General features: G+C 37.5%; 1 protein-coding gene across 14 annotated transcripts in view; it reads right to left on the bottom strand.

The window, feature by feature from the left end:
* The window catches only part of SLC25A21 (solute carrier family 25 member 21), a 513,478-nt gene that overhangs the window by 434,516 nt on the left and 53,646 nt on the right, over window positions 1-25,316 (bottom strand). Inside the window, exon 1 of one of the 14 annotated variants that reach the window (XM_084968941.1) lies at window positions 602-789. The exons of the other annotated variants lie outside the window; for them this stretch is intronic. The gene's annotated coding sequence lies outside the window, so the exon portion shown is untranslated. Of the gene's footprint in view, window positions 1-601; window positions 790-25,316 lie in introns of those variants that run through there. 14 annotated transcript variants of the gene reach the window in all.

The raw sequence follows: 25,316 nt of genomic DNA, 5'->3' as shown, positions 1-25,316 counted from the left end.
ATTATCTCCCTTAGCCAGGCACTGTGTCCCTCTTCAAACAGGTTTCTTAGAGGTGTCTGATGACATCAGAGAGGACAGGGAACTTTGTTAGAGAGACGGCCACAGATCTTTTGTCCAGAGTCATGAGTCCAAATTTTATACCACAGCACTGCTTCTTTAATGGAGATGGATGGATTTTCAAAAAGAAGGACTGTATCCTCTTATGATGACAGAGATAATTAATGGAGTAAATGAAAACGTTCATGTTTGATATTTTTATGCAAATGGATTAGGATAGTCTGCATTAGCCCCAAGTTGATGTCTTATCTAATTGCCCTTTAAAGTGACATCTTCCATTACACATGCAGACCCGTGCTAAATTCATTTATTTCCATCTTGCCTGAAATTATGATGAATGGTCTGAGCTCCATTCAATTATTTAAAATGTGCAAAGAAACAGAAACAATGAAACTGGCAAAGCCCTCTACATTCTTAGGAACAATTTAGGCTAATTAGCATCAACTTCTCCCCCATTCATCATACCCCTTTAGAAATATAAACAAACTGTCAGCTCTAACCTAACAAACAGATCACTGAGCTACTTAACACAAATTATTCTTACATGAAAAGCTCCCTCTCAGGCAATATTCTCCTTTAGGGCATCTGGGAAGCTGAGCTATTAAAATTGAAGACATATGTTCCAGTCAAACTCAACTCCCGGATTGTAATGATCGCTGTTGTGACAGTTTTCAGTCAGCATACTTGCTGCTGGCAACACAGTTCCAAGCTTGAGCGAAACAAAAGTCAAATGGAGTGATGCAAGCAGGGCCCTAGATGCAAAGACACCTCCTTACCCTACTCACCATAATTTAGTTAGTGGGTCTCAACTCATGCTCTCCTGTGGCAGCTGCAAGCTTCATGATGTTTGGTTGGGGGGCATTAGGGAGAAGGTAGCAAATGTGGTCTTTGACAAGACATTGGAATTCATCATGTGTGTTGTTTTTTGTTTGTTTCTTTCTTTCTTCATTACACCCTGTGAAGGAGGCTGAAGCTATAGTCAGTTGAAGCCTGTAAGTCATGACCTATCATTTCAGATAGAGGTTGAAAGAACATAAATGGAAGCGTCCAGGTGGAGAAAAAAAAAAACATAACTTACAGATAGACTGGGTATGTCTCCTCAAGCACACTACTTAGAAACTCTGAACTCTTTCCTTTAACTAATAGGAACAACAAAAAAAAAAATTGTTTATCCCTTTACATACTAGAATTCTGTGCTTAAAACCTTGCAGGATATTAGACAAAGAAATTTTCTTTATTTTTAAATGCAATCACACATACACAGTTGATTCTCATCACTTGCACAGTTATATTCTATAAAGTCACTGTGAGCACAAAATTAGTAGATACCAAACCCACTGCTCCTAGGAGAAATAACAAGGCTAAGTTCCTGAGAGCCACTGGTCATAATGCTTAAATCAACCAATCAGTACCTAACTTTATGTGTGTCTTGGTTTAAAGACACCTTATTTAATAAAAAGAGTTGATGTATTAAGGTTGAACTCACAACCAACAGCACTATAACTCATGCCTGAACAAAGCTGACCTAACAGATGTACTTTCTCATAAGGCACATCATAGCCTTTTCACGTTTAGAAACACTAGACAGCACTTCAACTCTACACTTGGGGGCCATTTAAAAAATTTAAATCACCAACGAAAGGCATGAAAATGTGAAGAACGTGGTACTAAATAGACTTCGAAAGGGACACATGGTTACAGTATGAGAGCTGAAATGAGAAGGCAGAGTATCCTTTTTTTCGACCTCAGCTAAGAACGTGGGCTTCAGATGACTCAAATTTTTCACCACGCTGCACACGTCTGCAAATGACCGTGAAGTACCGTGAGTACTGATTTCACAAATACTAACCCTGCAAATAATGAGAATCAACTGTGTATACACTCATGCATTTTTTTTTCCTCCCCTCAGATTTCTCAGTGAAGGTCTCTGAGTTTTTCTTCTCAGTAAGCAAGGGTCACAGCCTCAGAGTCAAGCAAAGCCTTCATGTGCTAACTGATAAAGGAGGTGGCCATAGACTCCCTAAGAACAATGTAAGCTACAAAGCCCTTCCGGTATGTTTCTGTCCTTTAGCATCTTAGGAACATGAATGTTGATGGCACCTATAACTACTACAGTAATAGAGTCAACCCACACTAAGCCCACCCTACACAGCACCGGGTTCTGTGTCTCTACCTTACTGTAGCACATGAATTATTGTTATTTATTATAGCAGACAGCTGTTGTTATTAGCATTCACTTCCCTCCTCCCCTCACCTATCTAGGTCTCAGATTTCTCACGCATGCTGTTTAAGTGGGGTTGCCGCTAGGACTAGGCTACTGGCCTTTAAGCCAATGAATGCACCCATCCCTTTGGCTCAAGTGACTCCTTTAGCAACAAGTAAATGATTCAGTCTGGGCTAATGACACACAAGGAGATATTTGCTAAGTTTATCTGGAAAAAGGGTTCTCTATGTGAGAGCTAGGGTGGGAACCATCCTCAGAATGAAGCAAGCGCTATGCAAAGCAGAGTGAAGAAATGTCAAGAATCTGGGTCTTTGGTAATAGTGTTGTGCTCCTGGAAAAAGTCTCACATTTATCCAACTTTATTTTTTAAATTTCTAAATTCAATAACTAATAATAATACTAACAAATATCCTTCATCGCTTAAGGCAGCTTAGGTGAGATTCTGTATAGTACACAAGAGAAACCTGAAAAATCTACATGCTACTTTTTATTCCCCTGCTACTAAAACACACACACATATAAAATTACCTGATTATCTATTGCTTATATTTTATATACTTTTTACTTCTTGGCATCATGACTGATAGTAGCAACCACTGATAAATATATAGAAAAAGTAAAATGGAGAATGCCTTCTGCGGATAAACCATGTTAACCTCACAACGGTTAACCAAAATGACGGCTATCACATTGTTGCTCACTGTGAGAACAAAGTTCTTGTTATGATTGTCTTAAACATAAAGGGATTCATTTTACATTATACACATCTGCATGATAAGACAACCTACATCTTACTATGACTGATCAAGAACATTTTTTACCTTATCGAATAAAATTACAAAGAAAACATGATCATATATCTTGCCTACCCTCTAAGAGGATAATTTTGGACTACATTTTCTTCAGTATCCCTAACTCCAGTTTCTGTGGGTTGGGATAAAAAGAACAGGGCTGAATGTTACCCAAGCTTCATTCACAAATGTAAAGAAATATGACAACTTCTTAAAGTTCCTGTTCAACCTTTTCTTTCTCTATGGGTGGTTTTAATAGCCATGGTTATTTGTAGATGCAAAACTGTGTCTATAATAAATTGCAACTGCAACTGACTAACCTCAGAACGACTGACAAGTGACTAATTACTCCCACAGGTGGCCAACTGCTTTGGCAATTAGCCCATTGTGGGCAAAATTCATTGCACGTAAGAAAGAGGCTTCCTTTTCAAAATATCTTCAGATATTTGGAGGATGAACGGAGGGGAGAGGACTTAAAGGGGAAAAAAGTGGGGGAAGGGATAAAGGAATAAAGGATAAATGAAAAAATTAACAGCTTCCTCAACAACAACAACAAAAATTTAATCCGAATTTTCTCCCACCCCACTCCACCCCCAACCGAGATAACCTCAGTAATAATCATAAAGAAAATCAGGAGTTCCCAACGTGGCACAGCGGAAACAATCTAACAATCTGACTAGGAACCATGAGGTTTCAGGTTCGATCCCTGACCTCACTCAGTGGGTTAGGGATCCGGCATCTCCGTGAGCTGTGGTGTAGGTCATAGATGCGGCTCGGATCTGATGTTGTTGTGGCTGTGGTATAGGCCAGTGGCTACAGCTCTGATTAGACCCTAGCCTGGGAACCTCCACATGCCACAGGTGTGGCCCTAAAAAGCAAAAAAAGAAAATCAGGTCATGGAAAATGAAAAAAAGGGGGGGTGTATGGGTGGCTGGGTCACTTTGTTGTACAGTGGAAACTGAAGGAACACTGTAAATCAAGTATACTTTAATAAAAATTAAAAAAGAAAATCAGGTCATCTCGGTAAACATTTAAAAGATTCTAAAGTCATCTGCCATGAACAAATATTTCCTCTTTAGTTCACTATATATCTCAGAAATGTTTGAGCGATAATCTAGTCATTTTGGAGACTGTATAAAGCCCATTCTTCATAGTATATAGCAAATAGCATAAAATATTTGTGTACATTTTGTTCAGTTATTACACTACTTCATTAGCTTCCTAGTAAAATGTCTCTAAGCTCTAGACAGCATTCCTACATCACAGCAATGTAATCAAGAGTGGAATTTAGATTTTAAAGATTTCTTTCCTAACAGAAATTAATTGAGAACTAGGTGTTTAAAATGCTCACACTAGAGTTCCTATTGTGGCTCAGCAGGTTAAGGACCCAAAGTTGTTTCTGTGAGAATGTGGGTTCGATTTCTGATGGTCAGTGTGTTAAGGATCCTATGTTACCACAAGCTACAAATGTAGCTCAGATTTGGTGTTGTCATGACTGTGCTAGGCTGAAGCTGCAGCTCTGACTCAACCCCTGGCCTGAGAATTTCCATGTGCAGTAGGAGTGGCCATAAAAAATACATAAATAATTTTTTTTTAAATGTTCATACTACCCAAAGCATCTACAGATTCAATTCAATCCCTATCAAACTTTCAACAGCATTTTGTAAACAAATAAAGAAAGAAAGAAAAAGAAAAAAGAAAAATCAATCCTAAAAGTCACATGGGACCACAAAAGAACCTGAGTAGCCAAAGCAATCCTAAGCAAATCTTCTGCCAGATTTTGAAGTATACTACAAAGTTACAGAAATCAAAACAGTATAGTACCAGCATAAAAATAGATACATACATCAAAGGAACTGGAACAGAGAGCCTAGAAATAAATCTACTTACAGTCACCTGATTTTTGATAAAGGTGCCAAGAATACACAAAAAGGAAAGGAGAGTCTCTTCAATAAATGGCTCTGAGAAACTGGATATCCACATGCAGAAGAATGAAAGGGATCTTACATCATACCATGTACAAAACCAATTCAAAAATGGATCCTGCCGTGTAGCACTGGGAACTATGTCTGGTCACTTATGATGGAGCGTGATAATGTGAGAAAAAAGAATGTATACATGTATGTGTGGGTCACCATACTTTACAACAGAAAATTGACAGAACACTGTAAACCAGCTATAAGAGAAAAAAAATAAAAATCATTATATAAAAAAATAGATTAAAGACTTAAATGTAAGATCTGAAACTACAAAACCACTAGAAGAAAATATAAGGGAAAAGCTTCTTGACATTGGTCTTGGCCATGATTTTTTGAATATGAACCCCAAAGCACAGGCAACAAAAACAAAAATAGAAAATGAGACTGCATCAAATTAAAAACCTTTTGCACAGCAAAGGAAACAACCAACATAGTGAAAGGACAACCTACAGAATGGGGGAAAATATCTGCAAACCATCTGATAAGGATTTAATATCCAAAATATATAAGGAACTCAAGAACTCAATAGCAAGAAAACAAATAACTCAATTTTAAAATGGGCAAAGGGGGTAGTTCCTGTCATGGAGCAGGGGTTAATAATGAATCTGACTAGGAACCATGAGGTTTTGAGTTCATTCCTAGCCTCTCTCAGTGGGTTAAGGATCCAGCATTGCTGAGAGCTGTGGTATAGGTCGCAGACAGGCTCAGATCTGATGTTGCTGTGGCTGTGGTGCAGGCTGGTAGCTACAGCTCTGATTCGACCCCTACCCTGGGAACCTCTACATGCTGCAGATGTGGCCCTAAAATGACCAAAAAAAGACAAATATATATATATATATAATGGGCAAAGGGCCTGAACAGACATTTCTCAAAAGAAGAGATACAGGTATATGTAAAGATGCTCAACATCACCAATCATCAGAGAAGTACAAATCAAAACCACAGGGATGTATCACCTCACACTTGTTAGGGTTTTTTTGTTTGTTTGTTTTGTCTTTTTAGGGCTGCACCCACAGCATATGGAGATTCCCAGGCTAAGGGTCGAATCTGAACTGTAGTCGCTGGCCTACGTCACAGCCACAGCAACACCAGATCCGAGCCGTGTCTGAGACCTACACCACAGTTCATGGCAACGCCGGATCCTTAATTCACTGAGCAAGGCCAGGGATCGAACCTGCGTCCTCATGGATACTAGTCATATTCATTAATTGCTGAGCCACGATGGGAACTCCATAAAACCTGTTAGAATGGCTACTATCAAAACCCTCAAAAGACAGTATTGGGTGAAGTTGTAAAGAACAGTGAATGCTTGTACACTGTTGGTGGGGATGTTAAATGATGCTGCCATGGAAAACAGTATGATGGTTCCTCAAAAAATTAAAAATAGAACTACCATATATGATACAGCCATCCCACTGATGGATATATATAACCAAAGGAAATTAAATCAGTATCTTGAAGAGATATATGCAATTCTATGTCCACTGCAGCACTATTTAAATAGCCAAGAAAAGGAAACAACCTAAGCATTCCTTAGGCTGCTTAGGATGAATGGATAAAGAAGATGTGATCCTACTGCACAGCACAGGGAAATGTGTGTGACTGGGTCACTTTCTCTTACAACAGAACTTGATGAAACATTGTAAATCGACTATACTTTAATAATAAAAAAAGAAGAAAAAAATCACATTAAAAAAAGAAAACGTGGTGTATATATACATATATATATACGCATATATATACACACAATGGAAAATTATTCACCCCTAAAAAAAAGAGGAAATCTTGTCATTTGTAACAACATGGATGAACCTAGAGGACATACAAAGTGAAATTAGCCAAATACAGAAAGAAAAATACTGCATGTTCTCACAGATGGAATCTAAAAAAATCCAGCTCTTAGAAGCAGAGTAGAATGGTGGTTTCTAAGGACTGCAAGGTGAGGGAAGTGGGGAAATGTTTAGAAGGTACAAAGCTTCAAATACACAAGATGAACAAGTTTTAGAGATCTAATGTACAGTAATGGTAACTATTGTTAACAATATTGTATTGCATACTTGAAATTTACTGAGAGAGTAGATCTCAGCTGTTCTCACATACACACAAAAAGTAACTATGTAAGGTAATGGATGTGTTCATTAGCTTCATTGTGGTAACTGTTCACATATATCAAAACATTACATCGTACATCTTAAATACAGACAATTTTTCTTTGTCATTTATATCTCAATACAACTGGAAGAAAAAAAAAGACATTTTTTTTTCTAAAGATATAAGTAGTCACCCTACGATCCATCTCTCAGTTCACTGGAGGCAGGTCCTGGAGATGTCAAGACTAGTGGCACTATAACAATCAAACCCAAACAGACACTTTACAAATAAGGCTTGGAAAAAGTTCATTACCTCCATTACCAACCAGCTAAGATGGTCCCTATCAGTATGGGAAAGATGAAAATCTTTGACAGTGCCCTGTCTACTGAAAACTGGGAGAAATAAGCACTGTACTGAGGACAGAATATACTGCACTGAAAACAAAAACTACAGGGAAATGGTAGTGTCTATCAGAGTGTAAAACCCAAATTTGATTGACCCATAAATTCTCTTTTAGGGAATTACTCTACAGATAAACCAGTTTGTACACAAACATACATACTTACTCAAACATTCACACATACACACGGATACACACAATCACACATAAACATTCATAAACAGATACATATACACACGCATGCATCTAGATGAATATACTACATTATAGGGTGCTTATTGCAGCATGGTTGGTAATAGCAAAAAAGAAAAGGTGCAAACAAGTTAAATGTCATCAATGGTGACTGGGTGAGTAAACTACAGTACATAAATACAATGAAATAGAATACTACTATCCAGTTTTCTAAAAAATGAAATAGCCCTACATATGGGAATACAAAATATATGTCCCAGATAGCAAGCAAGCTCTGCAAGAAGAGAAATTTTGCCTGTTTTGATCTCTGTTATATTATCAAGGTTTAGAACAGTGTTTGGCACATATGTACTCAATAAATATTGTTGAATTGAAATAACTATGTTATTCAGTAAAAACATATTGAAGAGAAGGCATGAATAAAAAAGATATCTATGAACAACACCTTAATTGGCATCACAAATGAGGCTCATATGAACAAGTTTGCCTCTGGTTGTGATACCCTAGAAGAAAACAATATCACTTATGTAGTATTCCACCCAAGAATGTATAGCCAGTAGCTATTCATGCAGAAACAACAAACTCACAATAAGAAACATTCTATTAAATTTTATAAAAATGTCAATGTTATAAATGAAAAAGAACAGCTGAAGAATTATTCCAGATTAACAGAGACTAATGAGATGTAACAATCAGTGCAAAGCATGATCCTAACTAGATCTGATACTGACAGAGAAAAAAATACTATAATGTATATTGTTGGATCAGTCTTAGAGAAGTAATGTATTAATGTCAATTTTATTGAAGTTGATGACTGTATTGTGCTTATGAATATCCTAAGTCTTGGTAAATACACACTGAAATATTTAGAAGTTGCTATAGAATGAATGACCATGTCCCCCTAAAATTCATGTGTTGAATCCTGATGCTTCATATGATAGTATTTAGAGGCAGGGACTTTGGGAGATGATTAGGTTATGATGATGGGATTAGTGCCATTACAAGAGATCAGAGAGTTCCTCATTCTTTCCACTGTGTGAGGACAGAGCAAGAAGACAAACAGCCATCTATGACCCAGGAGGCAGGCCCCCATCAGACACTAAATCAGCAGATGGCCTTGATCTTGGGCTTCTTGGCTCCAAACTGTGAGAAATAAATTATTGTTATTTATAAGCCACCCAGTCTATGGTATTCTGTATGGCAGCTCAATGGACTAAGACAGAAATTAAAGGGCCACAGTGGATTTGATTTGCATTTCTCTAATAATGAGAATATCTTAATAATGCTGAATTAAGATATAATGCTTAATAATGCTGAATATCTTTTCATGGTTTTTTTTTTTTTTTTTTTGGCCATCTGTATGTCTTCTTTGGAGAACTGTCTGTTTAGATCTTCTGCCCATTTTTTTGATGGGGTTGTTTATTTTTTTGGTATGGAACTGCAGAAGTTGTTTATAAATTTTGGAGATTAATCCCTTGTCAGTCGATTTCTTTGCAAAGATTTTCTCCCATTCTGTGGGTTGTCTTTTCATTTTTTTTTAGGGTTTCCTTTGCTGTGCAGAAACTTTTAAGTTTACTTAAGTCCCATTTTTTTTTTTTTTTGTTATTATTGTCAATACTCTAAGAGGCGGATCTGAGAAGATGTTGCGTCGCTTACGTCGGAGAGTGTTTGGCCTATGTTTTCCTCTAAGAGTTTGATAGTGTCTGGTCTTATATCTAGGTCTTTAATCCATTTTGAGCTTATTTTTGTGTATGGTGTTAAAAAGTGTTGTAATTTCATTCTTTTCCATGTGGCTGTCCAGTTTTTCCAGCACCACTTATTGAACAAGCTGTATTTCTCCATTGTATATCCTTGCCTCCTTTGTCATGGATTAGTTGGCTGTAGGGGCATGGGTTTAATTCTGGGCTTTCTATCCTATTCCACTGGTCAATATGTCTGTCTTTGTGCCAGTAACATATGGTTTTGATGACTGTAGCACTGTAGTATAGTCTGAAGTCAAGGAGCCTGATTCCTCCCACTCCATTTTTCTTTCTTAGGATGGCTTTGGCTGTTCTGGGTCTTTTGTGCTTCCAAACAAACTTTAAAATATGTTGCTCGAGTTCCGTGAAAAATGTCCTTAGTAATTTGATAGGGATTGCACTGAATCTGTAGATTGCCTTGGGTAAAATAGTCATTTTGATAATATTGATTCTTCCAATCCAAGAGCATGGTAGTTCTTTCCACCTGTTTGTGTCATCTTTGATTTATTTCATCAGTGTCTTATAGTTTTCATAGTACAGATCTTTCGTCTCTTTGGGTAGGTTTATTCCTAAGTATTTTATTCTTTTTGATGCAATGGTAAACAGGATTGCTTCCCTAATTTCTTTTTTTTTTATTGTTATTTCCTCAATATGATTTTTTTTAATACTGTACAGCATGGTGACCCAGTTACACATATATGTATACATTCTTTTTTCTCACATTATCAGGCTCCATCATGAGTGACTAGACATAGTTCCCAGGGCTACATAGCAGGATCTCATTGCTAATCCATTCCAAAGGCAATAGTTTGCATCTATTAACCCCAAGCTCCCAATCCACCCCACTCCCTCTCCCGCCCTCTTGGCAACCACAAGTCTATTCTCCAAGTCCATGATTTTATTTTCTGTGGAAAGGTTCATTTGTGTTGTATATTAGATTACAGATATAAGTGATATCATATGGTATTTGTCTTGTTTCCCTAATTTCTCTTTCTGATCTTTTGTTGTTAGTATAAAGAAATGTAGTTGATTTCTATGTATTAATTTTGTATCCTGAGACTTTGCCAGATTCATTGATGAGCTCTAACAGTTTTCTGATAGTGTCTTTAGGATTCTCTAGGTATAGTATCATGTCATCTGCAAATAGGGATAGTTTTACTTCTTACTTTCCAATTTGGATTCCTTTTATCTCTTTTACTTCTCTGATTGCTGTGGATAGGACTTCTGAAACAATGTCAAAGAGTAGCGGTGAGAGTGGACATCCTTGTCTTGTTCCTGATCTCGGCAGGAATTCTTTCAGCTTTTCACTCTTGAGAATGATGTTAGCTCTGGATTGTCTATAAACAACAAGTGTTAGAGAGGGTGTAGAGAAAAAGGAACCCTATTACACTGTTGGTGGGAATGTAAATTGCTACAACCACTGTGGAAAACAGTATGGAGATGCCCCAGAAAACTGAAAACAGAATTACCATTTGATCCAGCAATCCCACTCCTGGGCATCTATCCAGAGAAAACCATGGCTCAAAAAGACACGTGTATTCCAATGTTCATTGCAGCACTTTATACAATAGCCAAGACATGGAAACAACCTAAATGTCCATCAACAGAGGAGTGAGTAAAGAAGATGTGGTACATATATACACAATACTCAGCCATTAAAAGGAAAGAAATAAAGGCATTTGCAGCAACATGGATGGACCTAGAAACTATCATGCTAAGTGAAGTCAATCAGACAATAAGATACCAACATCAAATGCTATCACTTACATGTGGAATCTAAAAAAGGACACAATGAACTTCTTTGCAGAACAGATACTGACTCACAGACTTTGAAAAACTTATGGTTTCCAAATGAGACAGATTGGGGAGGGGTGGAGGTATGTGCTGAGGGTTTGGAATGTAAATACTATAAAATTTGGTTGTGATGATTGTTGTATACCTACAAATGTAATCAAATTCACAAAGTAATTTTTAAAAAAGAAATTAAAGGGCCACAGTGTTAACAATTTTCAACTGATTCAGATAAAAAAATATCAATTGATGGATGGATGGATAGATGGACAGACAAATAGGTAGCTATAGAGAATAAATGATAAAACAACTGGGACAAAATGTCAACAGCATTGAATCTGGAGAAAAGTTTCTTTCTATAATTCTTGTAACTTTTTTGCAAGTTCAAGATTTTCTTCTTTTTTTAAAAGACATACACACATAATTTCTGAAAGTAAATTCCAAAAAAAAAAAAAAAAAAGTGTTTACCTCTAGGAAAGGGAAATAGAGGACTTTTGCAGGAGTGGGACTGTTGAGAAGAAGACTCCGCATTCACTTAATATCCTTCTACACTGTCGTAATTTAACATGAACATATGCCACCTTTGTCTTAAGGATGCCTATTTAATTTAAAGCAGCAGTATAGAAAGTATATGACCTCTGAAGCCAGGTAGATCTTGGCTGAAATCCCCTCAGTGTCCACTTTCCTCAGGACATGGCCTTGATCAAGTCATGTGCTTTTCTTGAGTGTGAAATTCCTTAGAAACCTGGCTTCTTGTTCCAGCCCTGTCATGAACTCACTGGGGAATACTCACCTACTTGGGCCTCAAGTAGGTCATTTCACCTACTTGGGCCTCAAGTCTCTCATCTATAAAATGAGAGAACACAACCGGATTTCTTTTCAAATCATTTTTGCTGTAAAGGTGGTTTGGTTTTCTAGGATATTACAGTTAAACCTCACTTTTTCAAAGCTCTCTATACTCTTCTCTGCTGTTAGCAAACCTATATATTAGTACTTGCTTTCGCCAAATGAAAGAAATTCAAAGATTTTTGCTTTTAGAAAAAAAGGAGAAGGCAGTTCCTGTTGCGGCTCAGCAGGTTATTAACCTGACTAGTATCCATGAGGATGCTGGTTCAATCCCTGACCTCACTCGGTGGGTTAAGGATTCAGCATTGCCATGAGCTGTGGCGTAGGCCAAAGATGAGGCTCAGATCCTGCGTTGCTGTAGCTGTGGCATAGGCCGGCAGCTACAGCTCTGATTTGACCCCTAGCCTGGGAACTTCCATGTGACTCAGGAATGGGCCTGAAAAGCAAAAATAATAAGTAAAAAGAAAAACAGTGTTTGTTTGTTTTGCTGGGAGCAGTTACAGAAACAGTGCCCCTAGTGGCAAGAGTAGCACCGCCAAGCTCCTTCCAAAGGAACTATACTCAGCACCTCACCAAGATGCCATAGCTTTGCTGTGTCTGTTGTGTCTGTTAGCATCTGTGCCTTATGTCAATTTATTCTACGCATTCATTAGCAAGATGTGTTCTAAGGTAACTGCTTCTTTCATCTACAAAAGGTTTCATAAGTATGCTCTTTTTTGGGAAATTTGGGGAATTCGCTATCTCCTTTAATAGGATGAGTTCTGAATTTTACCATTCACATGAAGAAAAGATTATCTACCATTTTCTGGCCTGATGGCTATTATCTATACTCCAAATATAACTTAAAATGTTTTTCAAATCTTTGGAGTTGAGGCCACATGATTTGGAATCATTTGGATGTCACCAAAGTTGGGGCTGAGGGTATGATGCCCTTCCTTGCTCCCTCTCCTGACTTCCCCAGGGAGCATTTCTCAGCCTTTGCTCTGTGAGTCCATCTAAAACCCTCCTGGGGCAAACATCAGAGAGCTCCAACCCAGGAGGGCCCTGTTCTCAGGTCTCTTTCCCATTAACGTTTAAAACCATGCATTGCTGAAAGAAAATTTAATCCATATGCCTCTGAGTAATTTACACTTAGCACATCAAAATATTCAGCTGTAACAGTCATTGGTGTCCCAAGAATCCTCTTGAGTCTTTTTAAGGCCTTTTATTCTTAGTGGTCTCAGTTTAGCAGTCATAAATGGAATCTGAACTCCAAAAGGACAGTGCTTTATCCTTATTATTCCTTACTTATTTGGTAGAACTTGCTGGGCTTCTTCTTCCTCCCCTTCAGTAAGAAAGTCTTTGTTCTAAGATGCTTTTTACATTTTCTTTTTTTAGTTACATATTCAGGGTGTTAATAATTACTATTTGCTGGACAGGCTCTATACTAGGAAATTTTCTATATCTTCTTTGACCTTCACATTGAGTTAAGCATATTTTCCTATATTTTCCAGATTCAGAATCCAAAGCTAAGAGAGATTAAATAATTTTCATAAAACCATATAGCTGATAAGAACTTAGATGTGACTAACTCCAAACACCACATTACACTCCTTCTTAATTAAATCAAAAACAAACAAGTCGTGGTGCTCCAGCTTCCATAGCTGGAGGCTCTGCTCACAGCCCCTCTCACCCCATCTCACTGGCAATCTTTATTCCTCCCAGTTCAAATGTCACTTTCTCCCTGAAGATCTGACTCTTACTTGCTGTCTGATACATCCTGCTTTATCATACCACACTATAATCTCATCATATTTTTCATGTCCATTTTCCTTCTAGACTATGAGCTTCCTGAGCTCAGGATTATGTCTTCCTCATCTTCATTTTTCCCAAGGCCCCACCCAGAGTAGATACTTACCAGATTTTTGTCAAATTGAATACATTTCTTCCTTGAGACTGAGGTGGAAATGTCATTCACTGATTCATTATTCATTCTAGGGACTGGAGATATGGTAAGTCCAAATAAGCAAATCACCTCCTCTGCCCGATACTACTCAGATTGAGAGTCTATTTCTCACTCCCCACTGACTGTACCAATACATTCCCTTTGGAGCACAGATCAGTAGAGAAAAGCTATACATTGGAGACAGTATAAATCAATGGTCAAGTGAATGGACTCTGGAGTCAGCACATCTGACTGTGGGCAATTTATTTAACCTCAGTTTCCACACGAATACAATAAGGAAAATAACCTACCAGATTGGGTAGCTGCAAAACACAGTATATATTGTAGATATTATATGTAAACTTAGAATAGTACCTAGAGTTTAGTAAATATTAGCTATTACTATTACTCTCTGTCACTTAACCCATTTTTCCTCTTTCACTAGACAACTTAATTAGCCATTATAAACTAAGAAAGCAAGTAAAATGACCTAACATGATTCTTTCACAAAGGAGCCTTATGAAAGGCCTTTATGGGGATTGCAAAGTACTGTATTAATCTCATCTAAAAATGTCTACACCAGGGAGATCCCTTTGTAGCTCAGAGGGTTAAGGAAATGATGTAGTCTCCATGAGGATGCAGGTCTGGCCTCTGGCCTCACTCAGTGAGTTAAGCATCTGGTGTTGCCAAAAGTTATAGCACAGGTTGCAGATGCGGCTCATATCTGGTGTTGCCATGGCTGTGGCACAGGCCTGAAGCTGCAGCTTCAATTTGATCCAAGCCTAGGAACTTCCATATGCTGCAGGTGCAGCCATAAAAAATTTTTTTGGTTTCAAATGATGCAGCTGACAAGGGCTTAATCCCTAAAACATAAACAACTTATACAACTCAACAGCAAAAAAAAAAAAAAAAAAACTAATTGAAAAATGGGCAGCAGCTCGGATCCCGCATTGCTGTGGCTCTGGCGTAGGCCAGGGAACCTCCAGATGCCACGGAAGCAGCCCTAGAAAAGGCAAAAAAAAAATGGAGTTCCCGTTGTGGCACAGTGGTTAACGAATCTGACTAGGAACCATGAGGTTGCAGGTTCGATCCCTGGCCTCCCTCAGTGGGTTAAGGATCCGGCATTGCCGTGAGCTGTGGTGTAGGTTGCAGACGTGGCTCGGATCCTGCATTGCTGTGGCTGTGGCATAGGCCAGCGACTACAGCTCCGATTAGACCCCTAACCTGGGAAGCTCCATATGCCACGGGAGCGGCCCCAGAAAAGGCAAAAAAAAAAGGAGGGGGGGAGTTCTCATCGTGGCACAGTGGTTAATGAATCTGACTGGGAACCATGAGATTCCAGGATCCATCCCTGGCCTTGCTCAGTGGGTTAAGGATCCGGCATTGCTGTGAGCTGTGGTGTAGGTTGCAGATGAGGCTCAGGTCTGGCATTGCTGTCGCTCTGGTGTAGGTCGGTGGCTACAGCTCTGATTAGACCCCTAGCCTGGGAACTTCCATATGCTGTGGGGAGTGGCCCCAGAAAAGGAAAAAAAAAAAAAGAAAAAGGAAGAAAGAAAAATGGGCAGATGACCTAAATAGACATTTCTCCAAAAAAGATATACACATGGCCAACAAGCACATGAAAAAATGCTCAACATCACTAATTATTAGAGAAATGCAAATCAAAACTATGATGATGTACTGCCTCACACTGGTCAGAATGTCAGAATCATTAACAAGTCAACAATGCTGGAGAGGGTGTGGAGAAAAGGGAACCCTCCTTCACTGTTGGTAGGAACGTAAATTGGTACAACCACTATGGAAAACAGTATGAAGGTACCTTGGAAAACTAAAAAGAGAACTACCATATGACCCAGCAATCCCACTCTTGGGCATATATCCAGACAAAACTATAATTCAAAAAGAGACATGCACCTCTATGTTCACTGAAGCACTATTCACAATAGCCAAGACATGGAAGCAAGCTAAATACCCACTGACAGATGATGGATTAAGAGGATGTAGTATATATACACAATGGAATAGGACTCAACCATAAAAAAGAACAAAATAATGCCATTTGCAGCAACATAGATGGAACTAGAGACTCTTCATACTAAGTGAAGTCAGTCAGAAAGAGAAAGACAAGTATATGACATCACTTACATCTGGAATCTAATATATGGCACAGATGAACCTACCTATAGAAAATAAACCAGAACACTGTAAACCACCTATAATGGAAAAAATAAAAAGTCCTGCTGAATAGCATTGAGAACTTTGTCTAGACACTCATGTTGCAACAGAAGAAAGGGTGGGGGAAAAATGTAATTGTAATGTATACATGTAAGGATAACCTGACCCCCTTGCTGTACAGTGGGAAAATAAAAAAAAAATTATAAAATTTTTTTTTTAAATAAAGCAATTATACAATAAAAAATCATTATTAGAGATCACCTGACACCAGCCAGAATGGCCATCATCCAAAAGTCTACAAACAATAAGTGCTGGAGAGGGTGTGGAGAAAAAGGAACCCTAGTACACTGTCGGTGGGATTGTAAATTGGTGCAACCACTGTGGAAAGCAGTATGGAGATGCCTCAGAAAACTAAACATAGAACTACCATTTGATTCAGCAATCCCACTCCTAGGCATCTATCCAGAGAAAACCACAACTTGCAACAACATGTGTCTTACATGTACTCCAATGTTCATTGCAGCACTTTATACAATAGCCAAGACATGGAAACAACCTAAATGTCCATCGACAGAGGAGTGGATCCAGAAGATGTGGCACATATACACAATGGAATATTACTCAGCCATTAAAAGAAACGAAATACCTGCATTTTTTGCAACATGGATGGACCTAGAAACTATCATGCTAAGTGAAGTCAGCCATACAATGAGACACCAACATCAAGTGCTTTCACTGACATGTGGAATCTGAAAAAACGACAGACTGAACTTCTTTGCAGAACAGATGCTGACTCACAGACATTGAAAAACTTATGGTCTCCAGAGGAGACAGTTTGGGGGGTGGGGGGATGTGCCTGGGCTGTGGGATGGAAATCCTGTGAAATCAGATTGTTATGATCATTACACAACTACAGATGTGATAAATTCATTTGAGTAATAAAAAAAGGAAAAAAATAAAATATTAAACAAGAAAAAAATAAAATAAAATAAAATAAACAAACCCATGGACTTGGAGAACAGACTTGTGGTTGCCAAGGAGAAGGGAGAGGGAGTGGGATGGACTGGGAGTTTGGGGTTAACAGATGCAAACTATTGCATTTGGAGTGGACAAGCAATGAGATCCTGCTATATAGCACAGGGAACTATATCTAGTCATTTGTGATGGAACATAATGGAGGATAATGTGAGAAAAAGTGTGTGTATATATAGATATGACTGGGTCACTTTGCTGTACAGCAGAAATTGACAGAATATTGTAAGTCAACCACAGTAAAAAAATTAAATCTTAAGTAAATAAATAAATATAAAAATAAAATTAAAACTAAAAATGTCTAGACCAAACAGATGTGAGGATTTTGATACAAAGCACAATTATTAACTGACTAGATATTCTTTCACTTCTACAATTTCCACCAACACAGATATACCTCTTCTTTTCCACCTCTAAAACTTCCTCTACTTAAACTCTACATTTTTATTTTTCCTCTTTCCTATTCCTTCCAAATATGCTTATCTGACCCTGTGTGAACTCACAAATGCTGATTTGGCCAAGGTCATAAACTCACTCCCTTTGTAAATCAGACTGTCTCCTGTTTGATGGTTGCAGAATATACCCTGAATTTTGACCAATGTTATTAATGTAAATCATTTATCACAAGAGATGCCAATGTGTGAGGATACCACCCTATGCTTTAAAAACCTCAGATATCGGAGTTCCCATCGTGGCTCAGCAGAAACAAATCTGACGAGCATCCATGAGGCAAGGTTCAATCCTTGGCCTCACTCAGTGGGTTAAGGATCCGGTGTTGCCGTGAGCTGTGGTGTAGGTCAGTGGCTACAGCTGCGATTCAACCCCTAGCCTGAGGTTCTCCATATGCCATGGGTGCGGCCCTAAAAAGACAAAACAAAACAAAACAAAAAACTCAGGTATCTATTAAAATGTAATAACTAGATAAACAAAAACCACTCACAAGGACATTCATTATAATGCTATTTTTAATGGTTAAAAATTTGAAAAAAGTAAATGTTCAATAATAAAAGAATGGTCTAATAAACTTTACAGCAATGCGATGAATTTTAAATGGTGGTTTGCAAAGATTGTTAAGTAACATCACAATCTAAGAATAACTTTAAAAAGCTGAAAATATAAACCCAGTTAATTATGCTAAATTACATATCTAGGAATTCCTGTCAGGGCTCAGTAGTTAACAAATCCGACTAGGAACCATGAGGTTGTGGGTTGAATCCCTGGCCTCACTCAGTGGGTTAAGGATCGGTGTTGCCATGAGCTGTGTTGTAGGTCGCAGACACAGCTTGGATCCCGAGCTGCTGTGGCTATGGTGCAGGCCGGTGGCTACAGCTCCGATTAGACCCCTAGCCTGGGAACCTCCATATGCCACAGGTGCGGCCCTAGAAAAAGGCAAAAAGACAAAAAAATAAATAAATAAATTACTCATCTAAATACGTCTATAGAGATACCATATATGTGCAGAAAAAGCAAAGACAATACACTAAAATGTTAACAGTGATTATATTTGAATAAAGAAATGAATGTGAATAAAGTGATTTATTTTCTTTATCATTAACAGTGCCAGTTTTGATTTTTTATTGACGTGTTTAATGTCATGTGAATTCCCTCATATTTCACTTTCCTCATCTATAAAAAGACAATGAGAATATGTTTCACAAGTATTATAAAGCAGCAGATAACATATAAAAATAATTGAAAAAAATTTAAAGTAATGTTTTAAATATTAAATTATTGGAAAATATAACTTTATTATATGCATGAATTACAGCAGTTAGGACTGGAAATTTTACTTCCTTTAAAAAAGGTTTAAAAAAATGTAACACAGGTGTTGCTCTTTTTTCTAGGACTTTGTCCAGTTCCCTAGGATTTCTCGCTCCTTTACCTCCCCCTAGCTGACATATTGACGGGGAAGGCAGAGGAAACAAGAAGGGTGGCAGTTAAGTGAAGGAAATATAAAACGGATCATATGAAAAAATCATAACTAGATGCTACCATTTTAGCCAAATAATGGAGAGTAAGCCAAACTTTGAAGCATAGGAAAGAATTAGATATGGACTCATTCATGCACCACATAAAACATAGTGAACATCTCATCAAATCAGTGACAGCTTTAGTCAGAGATGGCCTAAGTAAAAAGGTGTGAGCCTGAAGAGTTAAAGGGAAATGAGGTGTCCAATCCTGAATACAAAACAGAAGCCCCGCAGGTCCTGGTGGGGCTGGAGCTCTGGGTCTTTTTCCTCAGTGCCTAATCACCCCAGTGCAAACTGCAGGGAAATGCCATTCTGCTAGGTTCCCATCTTAAACTGTGCTTTTTCATTTTAATTATAAGAAAGAAAGAGGAAAGCCAGTGTGGGGATAAATCAAGGTTATCCAACCTGAAAGCGGGGGAAAAAAAAAACAAAACAGGTATCTTGAGTTAGTTAATGAAGAAACCAAGTGATCTCTAGTATAACAGATTACTTAGCTTAAAGATACAAAGGTCTATTAGAATAGACTTGTTAGCAATATTCAAAAAATAACAATTATTAAATCTCATTTCATTACAAATCCAAAATGCTTTAAGATGAGAATTTGCAGAGTTCCTGTCGTGGTGCAGCAGAAACAAATCTGGCTAGGAACCATGAGGTTGCAGGTTCGATCCTCGGCCTTCCTCAGTGGGTTAAGGATCCGGCATTGCCGTGAGCTGTGGTGCAGATTGCAAATGTGGCTTGGATCTGGCGTTGCTGTGGCTCTGGCGTAGGCTGGAAGCTACAGCTCCGATTAGATCCCTAGTCTGGGAAACTCCATATGCTGCAGGTGCAGCCCTAGAAAAGACCAAAAAAAACCAAAACAAAACAAAACAAAAAAAAAAAAAAAGAAGATGTGAATTTGCTAGTTAATGCTGTCTTACCATGTACATATGAATAGTGCTACATATTAACACACAGTAAGATTGTGTCCCTCGACAGCCCTAGGACGACACTAATAATTTAAGGTCTACATATTCAAAATAGACAATACTCCAAGAATTGCGTCAGAAAATGTGTTCTGGGAATAAAAAGAATGTTCTAAGCTAAACAGCTTCTAACTTTTCCTTTAAAAACTAGTCATAGCAAAAAGACAAAAAAATAAATAAAAAAATAAAAAGTAGTCATCACATGGATGAAACTAAAGACTCTCATACTGAGTGAAGTCAGTCAGAAAGAGAAAGACGAATACCACATATCACTTATATCTGGAATCTAATATACGGCACAAATGAACTTTGCCACAGAAAAGAAATTCATGGACTTAGAGAATAGACTTGTGGTTGCCGAGGGGGAGGGGGAGGGAGTGGGATGGATTGGGAGCTTAGGGTTAATAGATGCAAACCATTGCCTTTGGAATGGATTAGTAATGAGATCCTGCTATGTAGCACTGGGAACTATGTCTAGTCACTCATGATGGAGCATGATAATGTGAGAAAATAGAATGTATACTGTGTAACTGGGTCACCATATTGTACAGTAGAAAAAAAATCGTATTGAGGAAATAACAATTTAAAAAAATAAATAAAAGAGAAAGAAAAAAAAAAGTAGTCATCACAATCACTACTCATATTTTTATCAAAAGCACACAGTGCTTACTAAGTGCTATACGCTATTCCAAGAACTTTACTCATTCTATCCAAGTAATACCCCCATAATGTAATAATAATTATCATTCTCATTTCACTGAGAAACTGAAGCAGAGAGAGGTTAAGGTGCTTGAGGTGTTCCCAAGTGAAGTTCAAATACAGCCATTCCCGGAGTTTCCGTTGTGTCACAGCAGAAAGAAATCCGACTAGTATCCATGAGGATGTGGGTTCAATCCCTGGCCCTGTTCAGTGGGTTGGGGATCCTGCATTGCTGTGAGCTGTGGTGTAAGTCACAGATGTGGCTCAGATCCCGCATTGCTGTGGCTGTGGTGTAGGCTGATGGCCATAGCTCTGATTGGACCCCTAGCCTGGGAATTTCTATATGCTGCACCTGTGGCCCTAAAAAGACCAAAAAAAAAAAAAAAATTGACAAGAGTTTCCCTGGGACAATCCAAGTTCATAACTATTGTCTGAGTTATTAATAGTATCTCTTTCATTCTCAGTAGTGTCCAAGTTTGGGCAATAAATTACAGGGTAGACTTTTTTAAAAGGGCTAAAATGGGCAAGGCTCTTAAGCTTTGTTATCCATAATTTCCCCATCTGTCAAATGGGAAGGCTAATGTTTATTCTATTTCTGCCTCCCAAGATTATATTATTGTGGCATTATAAAGAAGAGTACAAATGTAAGATATTTTGCAATGTTACAAATGTCACAGAGCTGCGTAGTGAGCTTCTATAACTGCTGAGATCCCATCATGCACAACACATAAAGGTGGCTTTACATTTGTTAGTGGGACTCATTGCCCTTGAGTACATAATGCCTTTTTTATTCTTACAAGAAAAACATTTGTGATAGAAACCTTGGTGTCAGGATCAAGCACAAACAAACAAATCATTAAGTCACTCTTAACCATTATTACTGAACCAGAAACTATGTCAAGAAACTTGAAAAGGAAGCTTTGCTAATTTCATTATATAATATCCACTTTATGGTTGACTCATTATTTCCATATAAGCAAGAAAACTGAGTAGAATGAAAATATAAACTGTTTAGTTATTTAAAAATACAGTTTAAAAGGCTAGTACTGCTAAGTAATTCATCAGAAAGAAAAGCTATAGATTAAAAAAAAAGAAAAAGTATACTGAGACCTTGTTGCTCTAGAAATGAGTTGAAATTCAGGAAAATAACCTACACATTGGGAATGAAAGGTGTAAGATCTATCATGGGGTATATCAGTGTGCCTGTGTGTAAGAGAGAGAGGGAGAGGGAATATCCCTTTGTGTTCAGGCTTTTTGATATAGAAATTCACAAAAACAGGAGAAAGAAGAACATCTAAAATGGACAAAAGTATTACATCCTTTTTACGTTCTTGTATCAATTCTCAGTTTTCAAGTTTTTGTTCCCTGATTTCCATCCATTTACTTCCCCACACTCTGCTTTCTAACATATTGGCCATTATATCACTGTCTATCACTTCCCTTGTTCCTCTTTATTATCTCACTAAATGTTCTCATCTCTTTAAATCTAAGTATATTCATTGTATTTTTTTCTTACATATAGTCCCACTTTGCAAAAGCAGTTTGGCATACAGTTTACTCACCCATAAATTGAGAGGTTTCAATAAGTTGATCCCCATGAAATTCACAACTTTATAGATCACAAGGTATCATGTGAATGGGGGAGTTTAAATGCTTCAGACTGAGACAAGGATAGAGATTATGTGAATTATTCTATCTTCCTTTGGGAAGAAAAATTGCCATAATAACTACTCAGCTTCAATTAAGCAGTAAGTCTCTGGTCAAACAGAGAAGACAGGACCAAGAAAGAAAAGACAGAAAAAATGAAGGAAGAAAAGGAGGCAGGGAGAGAGGGTAGGGAAAAAGGGGAAGGATGGATACATAAAAACATGTGTCAGATTTGTGGCATTCCTTTATTTCTTGCTCCAGTGAAATCTGATCTGTCATTAGAATGTGAAACACAAAGCCAAGACATATAAATGCAATTGTAGCTCTTTAAAAAATCATTTTATCTTTACCTGTCAGAAAGAGTGGTTGGGAAAGTAAAAATGTCATGTAGTCAGGAGACTCATATGCTAGACTTAGCTCTACCTCTAACTAACTGCCCAAGAGCGAGCAAGTCACTTGGTTTTTATAGGCCTGGGTTTTGTCATGGTTCCTGGGGCACCTCTCAGAGTGGAATATAATGGAGGAGATTATACCTTCAGTGCTTCAAAACTTTTTCACATTGCAAACCTTCCATATAGTTGATTAACTCATTTTAAAGATAACCTGAGGTGTTTACAAAAGAATATTAAAACAGAAATTTAATGAATAATACTTTTCCAGTTAGATTTCTCAGAGATGTAAAAATTAACATTTCATGTCTTTAAAAAAAAAAACAGCTTAAATGTATATAAGGAAAGAAAACAATCATATTATTTAAATATTTTATGAGCATTCTTTATAACATCATAGTATTCCAAGAACCAGAGCTTCTGACTTTAAGTTGACCTGTGCTTTCCATGAAGAACATTTTCATACTTGTGAAAAAACTGTTTAATTGCTGTAAAACAATAGTTTGTGAACACTACTTTAGACTTTCTAACCATGCTCCAGGGAATCCAGGAGCTTATTTCCTCTGAAATTCTATTACTTATGTTTTATGTTAAGAGGTTATATTGGTTTGCAAAGGCATTAGTTAGCCAGAAAACTAGTCCCTAGAGAATTTGCTTCATTATTAAATGCAAAATAAGATACTAAACAGCGGGATAAAGGCCATCTTCACATTTACCAAAATTACCTAATAGGCTTACAGAAAACAAGTAAGTATCATTCAGTTCTGAAATATTAAGTAAGCACATCCACTGAAAATACGGCACATACAAAATCTTTTACGTGTGAAGAAATCTTCATCTTTTGTTTCTGAGAACCAAAAACACAGTATGCACAGACACCAATTTTTTATGATAAAGATACAAGGATCTTCCTGCTTAGGTTGAAGAGTTCAAAAGAGTGGGTGATAGGGTCACTCATTTATCTTCAGGCCAGTCTGTGCTGAGCCAGGGTTTTCTCCACCAACACTCCCTCCCCAGCACCATGATGCAGTTATATAAGGGACCCACCAGACTGCACTCAATCACTGTCAGTTAAAGCCATGGCAATGAAAATATTTCACTCCCAAACAACTATTTATCAATAATTGATAATCTAACATGTACAACAGAGCAATAACCTCTTTGAACCAACACTTACACATATATTATTTGGTTTTTAAGAGACAATAAACTATTGGAAGAACTTGGTTTTCTATTCTATGCCAAACCTCACTATATAATTCCAAAAAAGATAATCACTCATTTTTTGAACAACAATGCCAAATCACTAATGTAAGGATGCACTGGAGCTAGCTCATGCACAGTGTAGTGGTAGAATATTCAGCCCAGGAGTAAGAGGATATGAATTCTGGACCAGTTTCTGTCTTTGAAAATCTTTGAAAAATCATTTCTTTCTAGACCTTAGTGTTTTTATCTTTAAATTAAGGAAGTTGGGTTCAATGGAAGGTTCTAAACTTTTGTTAGAATAAGAACCTCCTTTTTCAAAAAAATCTACTATGAACCCAACTTTTTAAAATGATAAGAGTGAACCTGCTCTGGTTGAAAAGAGGGCAGGAAACCCAAGCTTCACCAATCACCTTCCGGTCAAAGGAAAGCCAAATTGTGTTTAAGGTATAGGTTGCCTCCTGCACATTTTCTCTTTTACATAATAATTCTTTGTCAGACATCCCTTAGAGAAACAACTAATTATAATCTTATTCTAGGATGAAATCCAAACTAAAACAATGTTAAGTCTGTTATTACGAGGCAGTTGGAGACAATACTTAGCTGAATGTGCAGATAGCAAATTCCTACCACTTTGCATTCAGGAAAGATTTTTCTAATGGAAAACTAGTACATATGCTGGATGAGCTGAAAGTCTGAAACAAACTTGAAGAAAAATAGTGAGATGGAAAAATAAGTCCATTCATTTATTTAACAAATATCTAAGCAGCAATGATGAGCTGAGCAATATTCTAGATGGTAGAGACACAGCTGTGAACAAAACAGACAAAAGTCCATAAGGCCTCATTTCCTTTTCCTTTTCTTCCTTACATCTATCTTTTCATTTTTCTTCTCCCTTTCTCTCTCCCCCTCTATCCCTCTTTCATTTCTTTTTCTACATACTTCTTTTTTTTTTCTATCTAATTCCTACAGGGCACAGGCTAATAAGCATTGCCATTACTATAGTATAAAATAAGGGAATGAATGAAATAAGCAAAGAAGAGTAAGAATGAAGAGGGAGAAAGAAGAGAAAAGGGGAGAAGAAATAAAGAAAATCAGAAATTTGAATTAGAGAAGATCACAACTGTCATAGACTTTTGGCAGAGAACACTAAATGTCCTCCAATATTCATTCTACTCTTCTTTCCTTTTGGTAATAAAACA

The sequence above is a fragment of the Sus scrofa genome, chromosome 7 (assembly GCF_054392235.1).
Source record: "Sus scrofa isolate SSC_HxYL_T2T_F1_AM1 chromosome 7, Sscrofa_HxYL_maternal_Yorkshire_Landrace_v2.0, whole genome shotgun sequence".
NCBI classification, from domain to species: Eukaryota; Metazoa; Chordata; class Mammalia; order Artiodactyla; family Suidae; genus Sus; species Sus scrofa.
This window is presented reverse-complemented; position numbering and strand designations above follow the sequence as displayed.